General features: G+C 44.0%; 1 non-coding gene across 1 annotated transcript; it reads left to right on the top strand.

Moving 5' to 3' along the window:
* The first annotated feature begins 22,091 nt into the window (after positions 1-22,091).
* Positions 22,092-22,216, top strand: LOC144820614 (U6atac minor spliceosomal RNA). Its single transcript, XR_013607891.1, has one exon. It is a non-coding gene; the product is annotated as a U6atac minor spliceosomal RNA (small nuclear RNA).
* Positions 22,217-23,190: the final 974 nt, after the last annotated feature.

The following is a 23,190-nucleotide window of genomic DNA, read 5'->3' as shown; positions in this document are numbered from 1 at the left end:
AAACACAGAGTCGCAATACTCTGTTTAGTCTTTGCAGATAACGAAAAATCGTGTAAAAAAAAAGAAAAGGAATCGAGCAAAATCAGTAGGCCACTAATGGGATCTCTTTTTGACCTCGCTAAAATAGAAACATTAGGAACAACCCCTCATGACAAATACAAAACTAGTGAGATGAACTGAACTCCACACAATGATGGCTGCAAAACAGCTCTGCTCCGCCACCCACCCCGCCCAAAATAACGATAAAGAACGGCTGCCATGATTGGTTGCGGAATGACCACGACGGAGCTACGAAATGGTGCTGCTCTCATGCTAACCCCAGCTTCAGTCTGAAACATCCAGAAACACTGTAGACTACCAATTCGATCAGTTCCGGTAGCGCCCCAATGTAACCCGGTAGAGAAGAACTAGCCCTCCCCTCTTTGACTGATGGTTCTTGTTGCCTGTCCCTTCTGTTGTCATTTAACAGAACTATTTAGCCTGCTGAAAGGGGTTGTGTTCCGACCGCTGGTTGGTGGAGACATTTTGACTATATTCTGTACCTGCGTTGTCGCGTAATGCGTCATATGACGCGCCGCGTTAGCGCATCCGGAAGTCATCCGGGGCGCGCAGCGCGTAACGTAAGCATAACAAGTCATGTGACTTGTTAATAAAACTTTTCATTGGTTCATTTTACTTTTCTTATTGTAATGATGAAAGGCTTGGTCATATGACCTAAAAATTACGCTTTTCATTACTTCCGAACATTATTTTTTCTTAAATATATGTTATAATGTTCCAGGCTAATGTACTTTCCCGGAAATTTTACAACTGTCCTGCAAGTAAAATATATTCTTTTTTCGAGAAAAAGAGCGTTTCTTCGTCCCATGACGGAGCCGTTGAGCAAAAGAGGGTCGACCTGCTGTCTTAGTCGCCGATACGCCTGAATATGAGATTCTTATCGATCACTTTATGTTGCAGGAATAGAAAACACAACAGCCCTTGACCATTTATCTTTACTGCGTTCCATCGTATTATACCTTTTACCCTTCATGTAATTGGTCTGCTTTATTTCACTTGCCTTTTAATGATTCTAAAACAGTGACTATTATTAAAAACTTTACCAATGTATATACTACTACCATGTTTTCTTTTAAAAACCTTTATTGTGAAAATTTCATTATACAAATACGAGCCTATAACCACGTGGGCCGGCCACGGAGCAAACTGTAATCGTATATGATAAATAGACATTTACACTGTAGAGGAACGTAACGGGCGGGCCATTAGGTTGCAAGAACTAAGGTGTCTAACAGTTACGGAATCGGTGGACGTACATTTTATAATTAAAATACGACAGGGCCAGTTACAATAAAATTATCTAGATATACATTTGCGGGCAAGTACCATGGGTGACGTTAATTCGAACTTTCAACAGTACAGTAATCAATAACACATCAGAACTTAATATCAATAGGGATGTCGAAATATTCAATCAATTCTCGTCCCCGCCCGCCATGTGCTTCAAAACTGCATACGTATCTCGTGATTTCAAGGTTCTGCAACCAGTACACAACAAGGAGTTACGAGTCCCATTTATTCTGGCGCCATTTTGGGCGAGGACGGGCAGGTCCAGGATATAGTCAAAATGTCTCTACCAACCATCGACTATGATGATGTTCATATACTGTATTTATTAGAGTAACACTCAGATGTCCACATGAAATAAATTTGCCACAATCTAAACATGTCATTTTAATCTTTCCAAAGTTCTTCTAAATATTTGGGACCGTTTCCCTTGCCTCTGAAGCTCTCAGTGCCACTTCTTTGATGAATGTACTAGCAGGTCAGGGGTTCTCCTCCAAATCTCTTTTATGCAGCACTATAATTAATTGGTGCCACCTCTCCATATGACAATGCATGGTATAGTTACCACAACTATATTTTTTTTCGGTTCCTCTAGAGAGTTCATCGTGGCAGATGAAGCGTGTAACGTACCGGGCATTTACCTTTTTTTGCATGTACAGGAAAGGAAAAAAAAATCGAGCGTCCGAGTTCTAAGGTGTCCCAGGGCCATTTTAGTGGACCAGGCCCAAATCCAAAGAACAGGCCGCCATTTTGAGAGTCCTGTTGCAGCCGCCTGTCGCTGTAGCATCAAGAGCAGCCGAAACTCAGCTGAATGGCAACTGAAACGGTAAAGGGGCGCCCCACTACAGCAGACGAGCCAGGCCCAAATCCAAAGAACTGCTATCTCACAGGCTAATGGGGCGACCCACGCCGAGTTTCAGCATTGTAGGATGACCACACAAGTACAGCAACTTGCTAGACATCACCTCGGTGCCATCCGGATCTCGGCGCCCCATTGCAGATGAAGTGCCTCTCAACTATGAAACCACCACGGTGACATCCGGATCTTGGCGCGTTGTGCTGCCTTCGGCCTATTCGCACATCGGTCCGCTACTGACGCCATCTCACAGGCTAATGGGGCGACCCACGCCGAGTTTCAGCATTGTAGGATGACCACACCAGTACAGCAACTTGCTAGACATCACCTCGGTGCCATCCGGATCTCGGCGCCCCACTGCAGATGAAGTGCCTCTCAACTATGAAACCACCACGGTGACATCCGGATCTTGGCGCGTTGTGCTGCCTTCGGCCTATTCGCACATCGGTCCGCTACTGACGCCATCTCACAGGCTAATGGGGCGACCCACGCCGAGTTTCAGCATTGTAGGATGACCACACCAGTACAGCAACTTGCTAGACATCACCTCGGTGCCATCCGGATCTCGGCGCCCCACTGCAGATGAAGTGCCTCTCAACTATGAAACCACCACGGTGACATCCGGATCTTGGCGCGTTGTGCTGCCTTCGGCCTATTCGCACATCGGTCCGCTACTGACGCCATCTCACAGGCTAATGGGGCGACCCACGCCGAGTTTCAGCATTGTAGGATGACCACACCAGTACAGCAACTTGCTAGACATCACCTCGGTGCCATCCGGATCTCGGCGCCCCACTGCAGATGAAGTGCCTCTCAACTATGAAACCACCACGGTGACATCCGGATCTTGGCGCGTTGTGCTGCCTTCGGCCTATTCGCACATCGGTCCGCTACTGACGCCATCTCACAGGCTAATGGGGTGACCCACGCCGAGTTTCAGCATTGTAGGATGACCACACCAACTTGCTAGACATCACCTCAGTGCCATCCGAATCTTGGCATCTCAACGCCTAGTGGTATCTTCCATACAAAAAATATTGTTACGCTGCCTTTGGCCCCATTCGCACATCAGTCCGCAACTTAGACATCACCTCGGTGCCATCCGGATCTTGGCATCTCAGCGCCTTGTGGTGTCAGTCAGAAAATATTGTTGTGCTGCCTTCGGCCTATTCGCACATCGGTCCGCTACTGACGCCATCTCACAGGCCAACGGGGCGCCCCACGCCGACTTTCAGCATTGTAGGATGGCCACACCAGTACCACAACTTGCAAGACACCACCTCGGTGCCATCCGGATCTTGGCATCTCAGCGCCTTGTGGTCTCTTCTACACCGGAAATATAGTAGAAAATATTGTTGCGCTGCCTTTGGCCCCATTCACACATCAGTCCGCTACTGACACCATCTCACAGGCCAACGGGGCGCCCCACGCCGACTTTCAACATTGTAGGATGGCCACAGAAGTGCGACAACTTACTAGACACCACCTCGGTGCCATCCGGATCTTGGCGCGTTGTGCTGCCTTCGGCCTATTCGCACATCGGTCCGCTACTGACGCAAACTCACAGGCCAACGGGGCGCCCCACGCCGACTTTCAGCATTGTAGGATGGCCACACCAGTGCGGCAACTTCCTACACACCACCTCGGTGCCATCCGGATCTTGGCGCGTAGTGAAGCTGCAGCAGCTGCAAATAAGCTTCAGACAGTGTTACAACCGCTGCTCAGAACTCTCAACTATGACACCACCTCGATGCCATCCGGATCTTGGCGCGTTGTATTGCCTTCGGCCTATTCGCACATCGGTCCGCTACTGACGCCGCCTCACGTGCCAACGTATTTTCTCCGCATTTTATACCCTATGCCGCATAACAGGTCATGTGACTTGTTTATAAAACTTTTCATTGGTTCATTTTACTTTTGGTTTCCTAATGATGGAAGGCTTCATCATATGACCTAAAAACAACACTTTTCATTGGATGAAAACTTTTTTTTCCCCCCAAACGATGAAAGCCCCACCTTGTTTCTGGATGTTTCAGACTGAAGCTGGCGTCACCATGAGAGCACCACCATCTCGTGGCTCCGTCGTGGTCATTCCGCGAGCAATCATGGCAGCCGCTCCCCACCAGAAGCCTGCAGGAGTCGGGGCCCCCAAAACTTTTGATGAATTCTCAAGGCGGAGGGGACGCTTTCGAGAATGGGGTCCAAGACCTAGCAGACAAGCGTCCGATTTCCAAGGTGTCCCAGGGCCATTTCAGTGGACCAGGCCCAAAAAGGAAACAGCCTGCCGCCATTTTGAGAGTCCTGTGACAGCCGCCTATCGCTGCACCGCAAGAGTGGGCGCAACTCAGCTGAATGGCGGATTTTGACACAGTGGACCAAAAGCGGACGGAATGGCAACTGAAACGGTAAAGGGGCGCCCCACTACAACAGACGAGACTCCACCTGGAGAGGCCCGTTCACGCCGCCTCCCCCGGGGCGCCCCACGCCGTTATTCGGAGCAGCATTGTAGGATACCAAAACCAGTGCGGCAACTTACTGGACATCACCTTGGTGCCATCGTTCTGCTGCCTTGGAACTATTCGCACAACAGTTTGCTACTGATGACCCACCCCCCGCGACGCCCCACGCCGTTATTTGCTGGGTGGCAACTTACTAGACATCACTTTTGTGTCATCTAGATTTCGGCGCGTTCTGCTGCCTTGGAACTATTCGCACAACAGTTTGCTACTGATCACCCACCCCCCGCGACGCCCCACGCCGGAAATCTGGACGTTGTGCTGCGTTGGGACTATTCGCACAGCCGACCGCTACTTCGTTGTTTTTCTCTAAAAATGTTTATATGTTATTACTATTTTTGTTTTCTTGTATATATTTATAAATTATTAAAGTTTTATAATCTTACTACTTTGTCGGAGTGCTATATATTTTTAATGTGACACATAATTGTAAAAACTTTGATGTACAAAGAGTCATCCCTGGAATCTTCCGCTTCACGCTCGGTCCCCTCCCCAATCACAATACAGAATGGTTTTCAGATAATAGCAACGCTTCTGCTGTGACGGATCTCATCGAGTGTGGGCCTTGATCTACTATAACTCCTTTGAAGACGGGTGATTCTTTACAGCTGTGGCCATAAACTACATCTGCAGGGCTAGCTGATAGCCTAGGACCGGCCTGGACAATCGGACACAGAGGAAAAGGAGTGTCAGAGGGTGCGGTAGTGAATAGGGCGAAAGGGAGGTGTCGGGCGGGCACAGGGTGTGATTCTCAGGGAAGAACAGCGCAGATGGGGGGAGGTTTATTACCCATGCATAAAACAGAGAGCGGGGGTGACCACTGCCTGGGGGAGATGCTTGCGAGGGTGGGGAGCCATGCTAAGGATCGACAGCGTTCACAGAGTGGATCTGGTCAAGGCATCTAAAATGGCTGCCGTGCACGACAAAAGTGTGGCATTTGAAAAAAGACAAGATGGCGCACACAATGTTTTTCAACAATTCCTGATTTCCTTCGAATCGAACGTTAACAGACGTTGGGGCATATTACCAAGGTTAAGCGATATTTATCCCTAACGATGCTTAGCAACGATTTTTTTACCGTCAGAAATTATCGCAGATAAACCTTGCTATTATCAAGGTTTATCGCAAATACGATAAAAAACGAGCGCAATGCATTAATGTCGCTGAAAACTCCGCGATATTCATGCATTACCGAGCTAATGCTCTTAGCCATGTTATCCACCTCCCATTGGATAACATGGCTAAGAACTGCTCAGGGCAGCTGTTACTTTTTGGAGATATTCGCGCTTATCTCGAATATTTCCAAAAGTTGATAATAGGAGATAGCGATGTTAGCGACTGTTTCCAGTCGCTAACATCTTGGCATGCCCACTTTGCATGTCATTAGTGATAAATATCACTCACATGCAAAGTGGGACCCAAGATGGTCGCTATCTCCTACTAGCCGTCGCTAACTGGTGTTAGCAACAGCTAGGTAATACACATATAATTTTATCTCCGCGAAGCGGAGCGCTGTTACAGATATATATCTTGTTTTTGAACGTTAATTTCTCAAAATGCACTGAAGCACATATATTGAGACATAGCAAAGGCACATCGGGCTACCAGTCCCTAATATTTTACCAAGTTTCGTGCAAATCCATTCAGCCGTTCGATTATTATTATTATTATTTTTTTTTGCCCCGCGGGGCCCTTTTAAAACCTCCACATCAAACCTAGGGGGTCAGCGAGGATCTACTATGCCCCCTTATGGTCATCAGCCGTTCGATTATTATTATTATTTTTTTTTTTGCCCCGCGGGGCCCTTTTAAAACCTCCACATCAAACCTAGGGGGTCAGCGAGGATCTACTATGCCCCCTTATGGTCATTTGCCCCTTCGCTTTGGCCTCCTCTTGTCTCTTGATCCTACCGAGAGACAAGATGGCGGCCGCTACGTACTGTTTGGAATGTTTACAGACACCGGAGAGCCAATCAGCTTCGCTTCGCAAAGCTCCGTAACGCGAAAAGTACGCGAAGCGGTGCGCTGTTACAGATATATATCTTTTTTTGAACGTTAATTTCTCAAAATCCACTGAAGCACATATATTGAGACCTAGCAAAGGCACATCGGGCTACCAGTCCCTACAATTTTGCCAAGTTTCGTGCAAATCCATTCAGCCGTTCGATAATTATTATTATTATTTTTTTTTGCCCCGCGGGGCCCTTTTAAAACCTCCACATCAAACCTAGGGGGTCAGCGAGGATCTACTATGCCCCCTTATAGTTATTTCCCCCTTTGTTTTGACCTCCTCTTGTCTCTCGATCCTACCGAGAGACAAGATGGCGGCCGCTACGGACTGTTTGGAATGTTGACAGACGCCGGAGAACCAATCAGCTTCGCTTCACAAAGCTCCGTTGCGCGAAAAGTACGCGTCCTGGGACGCTGCCCGGTCCGCTGTTACAGATATATATCTTTTTTTAAACGTTAATTTCTCAAAATCCACTGGAGCACATATATTGAGACCTACAAAAGGCACATCGGGCTACCAGTCCCTACAATTTTGCCAAGTTTCGTGCAAATCCATTCAGCCGTTCGGGCTAAAAGTGAGGCCAACCGCCCTATGGAAAACTCAATGTTAAAAACACGTTTTGGGACCCCCCTTTTTTCTCGGCCCCCACTGGACGAACCCCCCCCAAATTTTCAAGGGCTGCTCAGAAACAAAATGTGCCATTTTCCTGAAAATTTCAGCCGATTCCGTCCACAAACGCCAAAGTTATTAGACATAGAATTTTCAAAAAACCCATAGAGAAAAAATCCTAACTATATATACCTACTGGCGACCGCCAGTAGGTAATATATATATATATATAGATATATATATATATGAACATAATATTAATAAAAAATATACAATATTTTTACTGTAGAATAGCGGAAAGGGTAACATTTACTATTACCACTCCAGAGAGTGCAACAGTAGGGAAAGCGTTGGATAGAGTAGGGGTAAAAATTACTATTCCAACTCCAGAGAGTGAAACAGTAGGGCAAGCGTTGGATAGTGGGAGGGGAAAAATTACTATTCCCACTCCAGTGAGTGCAACAGTAGGGAAAGCGTTGGATAGCGTAGGGGTAAAAATTACTATTCCCACTCCAGAGAGTGCAACAGTAGGGAAAGCGTTGGATAGCGTAGGGGTAAAAATTACTATTCACACTCCAGAGAGTGCATCAGTAGGGAAAGCGTTGTATAGTGGGAGGGTAAAAATTACTATTTCCACTCCAGTGAGTGCAACAGTAGGGAAAGCGTTGGATAGCGTAGGGGTAAAAATTACAATTCACACTCCAGTGAGTGCAACAGTAGGGAAAGCGTTGGATAGCGAAGGGGTAAAAATTACTATTCCCACTCCAGAGAGTGCAACAGTAGGGAAAGCGTTGGATAGCGTAGGGGTCAACATTACTATTCCCACTCCAGTGAGTGCAACAGTAGGGAAAGCGTTGGATAGCGTAGGGGTAAAAATTACTATTCTCACTCCAGAGAGTGCAACAGTAGGGAACGCATTGGATAGCGTAGCGGTAAAAATTACTATTCCCACTCCAGTGAGTGCAACAGTAGGGAAAGGGTTGGAGAGCGTAGGGGTAAAAATGACTATTCCCACTCCTGAGAGTGCAACAGTAGGGAAAGCGTTGGATAGCGTAGGGGTAAAAATTACTATTCCCACTCCAGAGACTGCAACAGTAGGGGAAGCGTTGGATAGTGTACGGGTAAAAATTACTATTCTCACTCCAGAAAGTACAATAGTAGGGAAAGCATTGGATAGCGTGGAGGTAAACATTACTATTCCCACTCCAGTGAGTGCAACAGTAGGGAAAGCGTTGGAGAGCGTAGGGGTAAAAATTACTATTCCCACTCCTGAGAGTGCAACAGTAGGGAAAGTGTTGGATAGCATAGGGGTAAAAATTACTATTCCCACTCCAGTGAGTGCAACAGTAGGGAAAGCGTTGGATAGCGTAGGGGTAAAAATTACTATTCCCACTCCAGTGAGTGCAACAGTAGGGAAATTAAATATTTCATAGATTTATTCAAATAAATTAAATATTAATACCAATTACAAATAATTTAAAAATAATTACCAATTTAATATAACATAATAATTAATCAATTAAAAATACAAATGAAAATTATTTATTAAAAATCATTACCTATTAATACCAATTAATTACCAATTAATTAATTAGCAATTGAAAATTAATTAACAATTAATTAAAAATAAATACCCATAAATAAATTAAAAAAATTAATTATTTACAATTCAATTACTTCACACCCTATTCCCCTATAAACCCACAACCCGCTACAGAAAATAAATTAATAAAATTAACATAATTGCAATTAATCAATTAATAAAAATTAATGAACAATTATAATGTAATTTATTACCAATTAAAAATTAATTAACAATTAATTCAAGATAAATACCAATAAATAAATTAAAACATGTAATCAATTATAATTAAATTACTTCCCACCCGATTCCCCTATAAACCCACAACCCTCTACACAATTTAAATTACGCAAAAATTAAATACCATAAAATTCATTACTTAAATAAATTATAAAATAAATATACACTTTTCACACATATACTAACATAAAAAACACTTTAAAACATTTGATATTAATAAAAAATCGATATATTTAATACCTATATTATATACTTTTGACTTTCTATATGTATGTAAATCGATATTAACTAACTTACCTCAAATTCGATATTTTTGTTGTCTATATTCTGTCCATTCGATATTTTGTCCATTACATTCGATATTTGTGTTGTCTATATTCTGTCCATTCGATATTTTGTTCATTCTATATTTTTAATTTGATATTAATGCAATTCTATATTTTTAACTCGATATTTTGACTGTATACCGTTCTTACGACAAGTGTTGAGTCCATTTTGAACATGTTATGTTGAAAAATAAAATTAAGATAAAAAAAAACCTCTCAAAATATCCTTTTAAATATGTTTACATTTTGGTAATTCCAGAAACTAACTCTTCAATGTGGTTTCGTTTCGCCTCAGCCTCCCACTTGTATCTGTGGTGAGCTAGGAACTGTTGATGGGCCTTGACATACACTGTAACCATAACTTTTTGTTTCTGATTGGCCGACCTTATTTGATCATTGTATACATCATCTCCAGTGGTATATCGTGCTCTAGTCTCTCTGTTCTTGGCATTTTGTACAGAGAGTCCATCAATTTCACCCTGTGGGGTCTCCTAGACTTGCACTCACTCTTTGGTTAACACCAGTGAGCAGTGTGAAAGCCTCATCTGTCTCTGAAGGGTGTCAGACTGGTGTGCCCATGAACACCTCGTATCATAAGTACTAAATATAAACTCGGTTTGCAATATGCTCTACTATTGTATTGTTGAAACACTCATCGCCGTCCTTTGATTCACCTGCTTCATCAGCTACTCATGTTATTCTTTCTGTGTTTTTTTAGCCGGTCACTGACTTGCTGTGGGTGCCACTAGGCCTATGTTTAAAACGTGTATCAGGCTCTGTAAATAAAAAACAATACTATTTCCAATGATAGAGTTTATTGTAGACCTTGGGAAGGACTGCAGGCTTGTTACTGAGAGCCGTGGACCGCCTGATAACACCTTAGGAACCAATGTTCAACTCACAGAGTTATTTTGCAGGCAGAACATATAGGGTCTTATTTACAACGGTAAACTTGCAGTTTTGGTGTAAGTTTACTAGTATTTTGGGATTCACATACTACGAGTGTAGTTTTGAATGTAGTATCTTTAAGACAGCAGTGGATAACAACGGGGCTCTCACAAGGAGGGGCTTTTGGAAAGGGGGAGCGCACGGGAAAATACCGTAGTAAATATCCGGGTCAATGTCAGGCACGTGAAATGCGCGGCTGGTGTTGAGCCTCGATCTTCATAGCGGTTCTTAGATAAAAGCTTTACAAAAGTGGCTGTTGCATTTCTCCAAAAAAACTAAGGTCCTCTGGTTCGTTTTCCTCTCTTCTTTACAAACTAGGTCAGTGGGTTTGTTTTATTAGCGTACTAGTGTACGTTTACTTCCTAGATAACTCATTCAAGGGACTGAATGGGCTGCGATAACCATTCGTTGGTATTTAGTCGTAGTAAAATGGACCGAAACAGGCTCACACATTTGTCTATTAAGAGACAACCTTATTATTCATAGGCATTCTGTGTTTTATATATATCGCTTTATATATATATATATATATATATCTGTGTAATTTCGGAGGTGAAAAAACTTTACAAGAAAGTTAATAAAAATAAGAGACAGAAGTTCAATCAGCAACAAGCAAATTATTTTGCATTGATGAAAAAGCTTGATACTAATCCCAACATTGTGATAAAAACAGCGGATAAGGGTGGTAACTTAGTCTTGTGGCCAAAATCTGACTATATTGCAGAAGCTTATAGGCAGTTGCTTGACAATGAATGTTACATCAAGTCTAGTAATAAGGAATATGGTCAAGCAAAGGATAATCTCCACAAGTTGCTTAACAAATGGAGAAGGGAAGGATTGATCTCAGGGGAGGAGTTCAAATTTTTGTACAAAGAATTCCCCACCCAACCCATCTTCTACCTTATACCTAAGATTCACAAGGGTATTTCACCATTATCTGGGAGACCAATTATCTCAGCTATTAATAGCATGGGTGAAAATGTGGGGCGGTATATAGACTTTTTCCTGCAAGAACCTGTCAAATTGCTTTCAAGTTATGTGAGAGACACTACTGACTTTTTAACGAAACTGGAAATGGTGGAATGGCAGGATGATATGATATTGACGACGTTAGATGTAGAGTCATTGTATACCAGCATAGCTCACACTGATGGTCTCAATGCTGTCAAATACTTTTTAAGTCGTAGGCCTGCACATTTCTACGAACACAATAAGGCCATTCTAAGTTTAATTGAGTGGTGTCTATGCAATAACTTTTTTGCCTTTGAAAAGGATGTCTGGCGACAGTTGCGAGGTGTGGCGATGGGGGCCTGCTTCTCTCCCAGCTACGCGTGTTTACACGTGGGCTGGTGGGAGGAGCAGGTCCTCAATAAAATACACAAGACATGGATAGATGAAAAAATAATCAAGTACATCAGATACATTGATGATGTGTTTATCATATGGCAGGGGGAAATGGAGGAGGCCATGGCTTTTATCAATGATATCAACATGAATCATTTGAATCTCAAATTTACATCACATATGAGTAGGAAAGAGGTAGAGTTCCTAGACGTCAAGGTATATATTGATGGTGCTAATAGAATACAAACTACACTATTCAGGAAACCTACCGCAGGAAACACCACCCTACACGCCTCCAGTCTTCATCCTAGGCACACCATCCATACTATCCCTTATGGAGAGATCCTCAGACTTAAAAGGATCTGTAGCACAAATAAAGAATACACTGAATGTGTAAGGGATCTTGAAATTAGATTACGGGAAAGAGGCTACTCGAAGAAAACTTTTGACCAAGCCCTTAACAAAGCAGACTTAAGACCTCGAGACAGTTTATTTTCACCCAATCCTGTTGGAGAAGAAGAAGCATCGTCCGTTGATGAAGTCAATAACAAATCATGCCCCAGGTTCATTACAGCATTTAGTGATCAGGAGAACTCAATAAGGAAAATCATCACTAAGAATTGGCCAATTATAATGTCTGACTCGGTTTTGGGAGTTCTGTTGCCCCCCAAGCCCACAATAACTTTTCGTAGAGCACGTAACATGGGAGCCGTCTTGGACCGACCATGTCCGGAACTTAAGCAAAAACCCAATTGGATGCAGACAATGGGCGGATTCCGCAAATGCTCTAGTTGTAGGGCCTGAAAATTTGGGGTTAACAAGACACACTACTTCACCCCATTCAGTGAGACCGCAATTCCTATTGTAGGTCAACACACATGTAAGACTGAATTTGCAGTGTATGTCCTGACATGCACCTGTGGCTTAAACTACATTGGAAGTACTAGCAAACAGGTGCACATCAGGATCCTTCAGCATTTGCGGGCAATTTTGCATCATGACTCAAGTTATCCGGTTGCACGACTCAAGTTATCCGGTAGCACGCCATTTTGAGCACCAATACAGTCTGTATTACAGAAGGGGTCGCACAGGCATCTGAGGCCCCTTCTGTAATACCAAAGTGCCCTGGAGGTGCACAAATGCCCGTTGTGCCCTGGGGCACTTCTGTAAAACAGGCCCTGGTTGAGATCTACACACTGTGCCCCGATTGTGAACCTTACCAGTCACGTCAGCTGTTTTGCATTCCTCTTTATGTCTTGTCAGCCAAAACCCTTTGATTCTGGTAAAATTATATAGATACATATATATATAATTTTAACATATATATGTTAAACTCTCTTTAAAAGAAGAAGCCAAGCAAAATAACTTAATTTCCCATCATCTGTCTGCACAGGAAGTGACATCACTGGACTTCCTATCATCCATCAGCACAGAAAGAAACATCAATGGTTTCCCAGCCGCCATAAACTGCTCTCCGCCCAGGTAGGGTGAACAGATTCTCAAAACAAAAAACCGGGACATGTCATAGACATAGAAGTAGGATTACAGTTTGCAACCACTCTCGACTTAAAAGGTGGACTATCTGACAGATGTCATGGACATAGAAAAAGGACTACGACAGCCTCCTCCACAGACAAAGATGAAGAAATACAGATGATTAATGAGAGGTATTTTATTGGCTGTAAACTTTGTCACAAAAGTGACGCAAACGTTGCGCAAAGAGTTGCCTTGGGTTTTACTTTCCAATGCAAATCCTGATTTGCATTGGAAAGTAGCCATAAAGTAAAATAGTGGTAAATGCTACTTTGCTACTTTGCATCAAGGGGGTGTACAATGGGGTTCCATGCAATCACCCATGACATATGATTCACAAGCACATACTTGCACTGTAGGTATGGCGCTATTGTACTGTCTCCATTTCATGCAACTCAGCAACTTTAGTTACTGCTTTGTGTGAACACTCAGCAAATCTACCCCTTTGTTTCTACAGGTCAGCCGCTCTTACATATAATGGCCAGAAGTATGGATGACATGTGACTCCTATAACTTGTAGTCCACATCTTTTGTAATATTTCCAATGCACAAATTTACATGCTTGTTTAATTGATGCTCTCTATATAATGTAAAGGGCCACTAGGATTATGTGGCACTGAAGCACAATGAATGTGGCATGTGGATTGCCACATCACCTGGTGATGGCTGATGCCAGCTTCCTATGTGGTTCTCTGTGTACTGTTGAATGCAGAACCACCACTGGCAGCTTAAGAGGCCTCTGTAACTCATCCAACCTTCATGTAACCCCCATGCAGTATCTTTGTTAAAAAAGAAATAAAAAAGACACTCTGCCAAAAGCAGAGTTGCTTTGACCTATCTATGTGAGCCACAGGGATCCACTCCTCCTGGTGCGTGCAAGTTTCTAATTATGGTTGCATTTCCTTTCTTAGTATCACCATATTTTTTTTACCCCTGATGGCTAAGTAAAGTAAATAAAAATAGCATGCCAATGTTAAAAATTATAGCAGATGGTTTTCTTTTAAGTAAATGAAAAATGGGTTGAAATTGCCGACAATTGTCTCTGGGAAAGATGGCAACCCTAATCTGACTTGTGCCCAAGAAAGTTTAAACAAATGGGCAGTGATTTGTTTTTGGGGGGGGGGGGGTGGACACACCACACAAGCCAAACAACAAAGAGAAAATGTCCCACTGTCTTTTAAATTCTTATGTTGCAACTCCAGTGCTGGTTTTTAGGCTGGGAAGGCGCATCTCCTGTGGCCGCTGATGGATCCTGGCTGGAGCAGCTCTGACATGGAGGCAGGGTCCTGACTTGCTGCTGCTGTCAGGGCTTGGGAGGTTCCATGCAGATCGGCTTCAATCAAAACTCCTTTCCTCCTGGCTGCTGCTAAATTCTACTGCAGTCCACATGCTCGCTTTAAAGGGCAGAGCAGTGTCACACTGGTGGCTGGATGGATCTTGGTGCAAGCGGTGACCTCTGACCCCAGTGAGTAAAGCTGGGTTGTGCTGGCTGTTTGGAAGCTGTTGTTCCGATGGCTGGCACAATGACATTCTTGCTGCTTGTAGAAAGAGAAGGGAAATCCAGAGAGAAAATGTCTCTCTTTAAAGGATTTCCCTTCCCACTACTCCATAAAAAAAAATGGGACATTTCTGTGTTCAATCAGAACACTATTCAAAACCCCGGACATTTATTCTATTTGGAAAAAAGTGTCGGGACACTGGGACACTTCTCCAAAAACAGGGACGGTCCGGGGAAAACCAGGGACGTCGGGTCACCCTACTCCCAGGACCTATTTGATGGCAGCTGCAGTGGTGACACCCAGCGGTAACACTACAAGTACACCAAAAATTCGCCAAAGGCAAGCCTGTCTGCACCTGTTTCCACCTGGACAGCGCCCAGCACCAGGAATCCAGATTCTCCCCCCTACCGACCATTACCCTGCTGCAGTCCTTCATGCTCATAACTCCAGGCTGCCACTCTCTGCACTGCTGCCATACTGCACCACACAACACGGAAAGAGTGTTCAATTGCACCTTCTGCAAGTTCTCATGCACTCTCCTGCACCCTACATCCACCACACATAACAACAGCACCCAGCACCTCACTTGCGCATGCTCACACTGACCAAACACCAACCAAAGAAAGCGCCACACTCACAAGCATGCTCCTCAACACCCGCTCGCTCACCAAACATGCCAAAGAGATATCGGACCTACTGCACGACCAGGCTCTGCACCTGCTTTTTCTCACAGAAACATAGCTAAACCCAACCTCAGCAGAAGACATTGTTTCCGCCGTCCCAGCTGGCTACAAGAATGTTAGACAAGACCATCCGCACAAACCTGGAGGTGGAATTGCCATCATATTTAAAGATACCATCAGTTGCACCACCTACAGGACACTCGCACCATCTATGTGGAACATCTCATGTTCAAGATAAACAGCACAGCCAACTTCTTCCTGGGTGGAACCCTCTAATAGAGACCACTTGAACCCCGCACCAACTTTTCCAGTGACATCACAGACTTCATCGCACCTCTTATCATGAATGCCAGCACCTTCCCCCTCCACGGAGATCTTAACTTTCACATAAAAGATTGCACTGATCCAGACAGAAAACCTTGTAAGTCGTGGCCTCACCCAGCACATTACCAAACCCACTTACAACACCAGACACCTGTTAGACACAATATTATCCTCAATCAGCAACATTACAGTTGACAAGCCAGCAACTTTGACCTGGACAGACAACATTTTTGCCAGTTTCAGTATACCCAACCCCACTCCATCAAATACCTACTGATCCAGCGGTTCACCAACAACAGATACTCCACTACCCATAACACACAGTGGTTAAAACTGCTGGTTGGTCAAGTTTTATAATTTTCACAAACTGTTAGGATTAGTTTATTCAATACCTCTGTTCATTTATAACTAACCCTTCACAGATGAACAAGTTCTTTCCTCTGGTCAATGGACCATTAGTTAAACTAGTTGATGGTGATAATTAACATAAGCTAAGCTTTTCTATACTTTAAAGTAAATAACCACACAATACATTTATCTCGGACTTACGCAAAAACAATGCTCAAAGAGAGAGAATAAATAAAAGACATTAACAAATAATGGAAATACATAGTTACCAAGCATGGTGTGGAAGACCAACCCTCTGGCCGAAGGGCTGGTGGGGGTCCCCTGATATAGATTCAGGAGACTTTAGGACTGGAATCAGGACAGGATAGTTGACCTCTCTAGAATACCGACGGTATTTGTAGATGACACCACTGTCATCTACAAACCTTTGGATAAGGGAGAAAATGTAGTTTTGATGTCCCGTGACTATTATGTGGAAGAGGCACTCAGACAGCTAAAGAATTAAGAATGCTATGAGTTAACCACCACAATGGCATATCAAGACAGTATACGAGAATTTCATACCCTTATCAAAAATGGCATGATTAGCAGTTACTGGACGTTGATGAACATTTGTTTTTGAGGAATGCGAACCCCACCCTACCAACATTTTATCACCTGCCTAAGGTGCATAAAAATTAAATCAGACCACCAGGCAGGCCAATAGTCTCCTCTTTGGGGAGTCTGACTGAGAATCTTTCGAAATTTCTGGACCATTTTTTGTTCAGCGCAGGTTTGGAATTGAAATCTTGTATCAAGGACACTACTAACTTTATAGAACATATAGAAACACTGGAGTGGCAGCCCTCTTTCTGTATGATGGTCCTTGATATTACAAGCTTGTATACCTGCATTAATCACACACAGGACCTTAAAGCGGTCATTAAATATAATATAATATATAATATATATATAATATTAAAATAATAGATCATTGAGGTTTGCAACACATAACACCATGCTACTGGAACTCATTGAATTTTGTCTGCATAATAACATCTTTACTTTTCAGGGAGATCTGTACAGGCAGACGTCCGGAACCGCGATGGGCACCTGCTTCACCCCCAGTTATGCGAACTTGTTCGTGGGCTGGTGGGAGGAGCAGGTGGCCTGGTCCCCGGACAATGAGGAATGGACCAGCAAAATAGTGGCGTGGCACAGGTACATTGATGACCTGTTTTTAGTGTGGGATGGCCCTGAGAGTGAAGCAGAATATATAAAAGTGCTGAATAAGAATGAAGCTAATCTCCACTTTACAGGGGAGATCAGTTCGGTAAAGGTGAATTATCTAGATCTGAGAGTGGATATTCTAGAGGGCAAAATCACCACTTCCCTTTTCAGAAAGCCCACTGCTGGGAACAGCACACTTCACGCCACAAGCGCGCATCCCAAGAAACTAAAGAACAGCATTCCCTATGGCGATTTTTTAAGATTAAAGAGAAACTGTTCTAGGGAATGTGACTTTGAAGAGACAGTAAGTGGGAGTGTAGATAGATTCTTAACCAGAGGGTACGATGCGAATCTTCTTGAAAGTACTCTTAAGAGAGTTAGAACCCTTCCAAGGAAAGATCTATTAAAACGTAAACTCCATCAAAAATATGAGACAGGAAAGTTTAGAATGATCACCACTTATTCGAGTGACTCCAATAAACTCAGAAACATCATGAGAACAAATTGGCACATACTTAAGACAGACAATATCATTGCAACTGATATACCAGCGGGGCCATTGATTACCTTTAGGAAGGCACGCTGTTTAAAGGATAGTTTGGTTCACAGTCATTTAGAGAATGTGCCCCCAAGACAGGGAACTCTGAAGGACATGAAAGTTTTTTTTCCCTGCGGAAGATGCGAGGCCTGTGCCTTTAGTCAAAGAACCCTATCTTATAAAATCAAAGGTGTAAATGGGACAAAAGGATTAATAAATTCACGACTTGCTAAACTACCCATGTGGTGTACTGCCTTACGTACCCCTGTGGGTTAAAATACATAGGGAGTACGATTAACATGGTGAAACTGAGAATATTGGAGCACATGCGCGCAATCACGAAAAAAAGGTTTTAGTTAACCAGTGGCGTGCCACTATTCTGTAAAACATAATAGCGACAGGGACCTGTTACGCTACTTTTGCATCGACTATGTACCACTTCTCATAAGAGGAGAGGATAGAGTTCTAAAATTAAGAAGGTTGGAATCCCGCTATACCATAGACCTTGGCACAAAGTCCCCGAATTGATTAAATAGTGGGGAGGAATTAATAGTACACCTTGGCAAATAGGATTACGAGTGAAAAGAAAACGATGATGGAATATGTTCAGTTAATTGATGCTAAAGCAGCCTTGTTGCACTTAATGGGAATTTATTACCATAGGCCTATATTAGGCTTGATAATCATGGAATAGAGAGTACCATATCAGCAACCGATTACATATACGGTTGCGAATGCCGATCCACGGCAAGATAATTTACATCATGTATTAAAAAAAGAATGAAATTGCTGGGTTCTTAACATATGTACCCGTAGTGCATTTATGTATAATAATTTGTTTCAATGAGATATCTCTTTTTCTTTAAAATGACGTTGATATTTATCTGAAATACATTTATGTATAAGGAAAGATTTTGTAAATACGAGAAATCTCCTTTTCTAAAATGGCGCTGGTTGAAAATCTACAATACGCGAAAACCCTCTTCCATGTTAATGAAATGAATGTGGTTCCCCTTTAAAAGCGATGATGTTATACCAAACTGTAAACACTGAAGAAGGAAAAGCTTTTTCCGAAACGCGTCTGTTTCTGTCAAAATAAACTTGCTGCTGTAACGAAGTCCCAGGAGAGCTGTTTTTTCCTTCTCTATCACACGATGAAGGATCTTGGAGCCTGATACAAATTGCGGAACGCCACCGCAAATATGGCACCCGCCCAGTGCGTGCCCCGCTCGTTGGTGTACCACGGAGCAGTATATATAAATAAATATATATATATATATATATATATATATATATATATATATATATATATATATATATATATATATATATATAATATATATATATATATATATTGGAAAAAAGGTTGCCCTTGAGTGGAGCCACACATCAGGTAGGTTCACACATCTTTATTGAAGGTTGCAGCGTTACAGGGATGAAGCCAGGAAACATCAATGGCTTTACGCGATTCGGGCATTGCGCCCTTGCTCACAGACATCCGTAGTCATCAGCTGTAGTGCAGTCACATGACACAATATATATTTTAAGTCCGCCTTCACAGGTTTCCGGGAGAATTGCATGATGGTACTTGCAGTGCTGCCATCCACCCCAGTGGGCTCCGCTGTTGACCCACACAATTTAACCAAGTGGGTTATGCCTCACAAGCCACCTCTTCATGAACGCTGCCGTATACTGCCCTTCACCAAGCGGTCTAACTGTCCAATACAGACAACACGCTGTGTTGTCCAGGATCCGCTCCTCACGGCAGTGCGGCTCCGCGACTGGATGCGCCGCATAATATTGGAAGAAAACGTTGCCCTCGAGTGCAGCCGCACATCAGGTAGGTTCACACATCTTTATTGAAGGTTGCAGCTTTACAGGGATGAAGCCAGGAAACATCAATGGTCTTACACGTTTCGGGCATTGCGCCCTTGCTCATAGGCCTCCATAGTCATCAGCAGTATTGCAGTCACATGACACAATTTATATTTTAAGTCCGCCTTCACAGGTTTCCAGGAGAATTGCATGATGGTACTTGCAGTGCTGCCATCCACCCCAGTGGGCTCCGCTGTTGACCCACACAATTTAATCAAGTGGGTTATGCCTCACAAGCCACCTTCTCATCAACGCTGCCATAATACTGCCCTTCACAAACTGGTCTAACGGTCCAATACAGACAACATGCTGTGTCGTCCAGAATCCGCTCCTCACTGCAGTGCGGCTCTGCGACTGGACGTGCTGCATAATATTAGAGGAAGAGGTTGCCCTGGTGTGGAGCCGCACATCAGGTAGGTTCACACATCTTTATTGAAGGTTGCAGCGTTACAGGGATGAAGCCAGGGAACATCAATGGCCTTACGCGTTTCGGGCATTGCGCCCTTGCTCACTGTCCTCCATAGTCATCAGCTGTATGGCAGTCACATGACACAATTTATATTTTAAGTCCGCCTTTATAGGTTTCTGGGAGAATTGCATGATGGTACTTGCAGTGCTGCCATCCGCCCCAGTGGGCTACGCTATTGACCCACACAATTTAACCAAGTGGGTTATGCCTCACAAGCCACCTTCTCATCAACGCTGCCATAATACTGCCCTTCACAAAGTGGTCTAACTGTCCAATACAGACAACACGCTGTGTCGTCCAGGATCCGCTCCTTACAGTAGTGCGGCTTCGCGACTGGACAGGTCGCATAATATTGGAGGAAAAGGTTGCCCTCGAGTGGAGCCGCACATCAGACAGGTTCACACATCTTTATTGAAGGTTGCAGCGTTACAGGGATGAAGCCAGGAAACATCAATGACCTTACGCGATTTGGGCATTGCGCCCTTGCTCACAGGCCTCCGTAGTCATCAGCTGTAGTGCAGACACATGACACAATATATATTTTAAGTCCGCCTTCACAGGTTTCCGGGAGAATTGCATGATGGTACTTGCAGTGCTGCCATCCGCCCCAGTAGGCTCCGCTGTTGACCCACACAATTTAACCAAGTGGGTTATGCCTCACAAGCCACCTCCTCATGAACCCTGCCGTAGACCGTCCTTCACAAAGTAGTCTAACTGTCCAATACATAGAACACTGTGTCGTCCAGGATCCGCTCCTCACGGCAGTGCGGCTCCGTGACTGGACACGCTGCATAATATTGGAAGAAAAGGTTGCCCTCGAGTGGAGCCGCACATCAGGTAGGTTCACACATCTTTATTGAAGGTTGCAGCATTACAGGGATGAAGCCAGGAAACATCAATGGCCTTACGCATTTCCGGCATTGCGCCCTTGCTCACAGGCCTCCGTATATATACACCAAAGAAACTTCTGCTCTTCGTGTAAAGGAAAGGCACACACACTAATAGTGCTAGTGAAGCAAAATGCAGTTTATTTGGCAGAAAAACTACGGCCGAAGTTTTTTGGCGAAGCATAGCCTTGGACATGGGTCAGGGGTGGCAATACAACAAATTATTTTAAAGTGAAAGCAGTGAAAACCAGTATAGGAAATAAAAAAAGGACGTTTATACTAGATCATTTACAGACATGCAGCAAAATAGGATCCATCTTGGAATGATGGTAAACACTTATAAAAACATATGTCAAACTATAGTTAAAATGGGCGCCATCTTAGAGCAATGTTAAATACTTTTCATGACGCATGTCAAATTTATTTGATGGTTCACACACAGAATTCATCATGTTCTAAATAAAACGACACAATGATCTTTAATCCTAGGTTTAACAGTGTTACAGACAATGTCTATGAATAAACCATCTATAAACAATGTTGCATTTGCTTCTACTGATGTAACATATTCTGTTCTTAAGTAGTTTCAAAATGGAGTAGGGCAACTACCAGGCGCTTGCACACCAAGGCATCTTGCAGCGGTGTCTGCTGCCATGCTGTAAGGATATAAAGTTTAAACATGACTGCCAGATCCCCGTGGGGTGCAGCCCACTGGCCACTTTCGGGTTCAAGTATCCCTCCTTCCTTCCGGGGTTGTTAGAATTATATCAGTAGCGGGGTAAGAGAGATTGCAGATCCTGCGGCAACATGCTTGCGGAAACACTTGCATTTCATAAATACACACGCATCATGCTCCAACAAGCTCTATGCACAGATAGCTGGGGAAGGAAGTATGGCGGGCTGGATAATTCTTACCCTCCCCGCATGGCACAACTTGTCATTTCACTTGTGTTGTATGTAAGGAGAGTAGGTTAGCAATCCCCTTGACTAGGATGGAAGAGGTCCTAGTGGCCTTTACAACACATATACGGTTAAGGCACTGCCACTTACTTTGTGGCATCTAACCATGTTTCAGGCTATGTGAACACCCAGCCACTCCAAGCCGATTTATTTAAGGTCATCTGGTGCCTCATTTCTTAGCCCAGTATTAGAACCCTGGGTTTGTAAGTGTCGTAAATTACTAAATTCAACCAGAGCTGGCACGGGGCATAGTCAGGTGGAGTACTGGAACTTTCCCATTGAGGATTAGTTCTTGGCACAAGTCACAGGCCAGAAGGTCTTTTGGTTTCATGAGACACTTGCGGTCTAACGGCAAGGACCATTGGGATATAGATGGGGCCCATCTGTCATCAGTAGGGAGGGATCCCTTCCCGTGGATTGGCAGGGGGCCCTTAATGAGAAATTGCAGGTGAGAAAGGAGCTGTTTTTGGTGGGGGGCTCCGTCGGCGACAGTGTCTGCCGCCAGAGCTGTGGCGGAGTTACAGGGCGATCTGGAAGCAAATGGGTACAAAAGGGTACCTCTGCACGGCACATAGGGGTGCCAGAGCCCCGGAGGCTCATGGGAGGTTCCTGGAAACCGCGTTGGCGCCCCGTTAGACCTTCGGGCAGTTGTGGGCCTGAACAACCGGGGGCTTGCCTTGCTACGCTCCGCCCTGAAAGGGGCGTGAGTAAGAAGGGACCAGGTGTCACGTGATCCGGGAGGAGGATCACCTGAAGGGGCAGCACAGATGGGGTTCACTCCAGTGCTGCTCGGCTCATCAGGCGGGCAGGTGGCGTGAATGCTGCCTGCCCTTGGATCGCCTGTAAGATAACCTACCATATTACATAACATTGTATGTAATAAACTTGCAGCATCTTTCCCAATACAAAACCTGTGTGCCGTGTACTTATTTGTATACATGCCATGTGCTTGGGGGTGGGGAGAGTCGCCATGATGGTACTAAGCACACACAACAAGGAAACACTTCCCACTTAGGATCAAAAAATAAAGGCAACACCCTTCCAACAACACACCCCACAGAGTGTAGCTTGCTTTTGATGTCAGCAG

Source organism: Lissotriton helveticus, chromosome 2_1 (assembly GCF_964261635.1).
Source record: "Lissotriton helveticus chromosome 2_1, aLisHel1.1, whole genome shotgun sequence".
NCBI lineage: Eukaryota > Metazoa > Chordata > Amphibia > Caudata > Salamandridae > Lissotriton > Lissotriton helveticus.
This window is presented reverse-complemented; position numbering and strand designations above follow the sequence as displayed.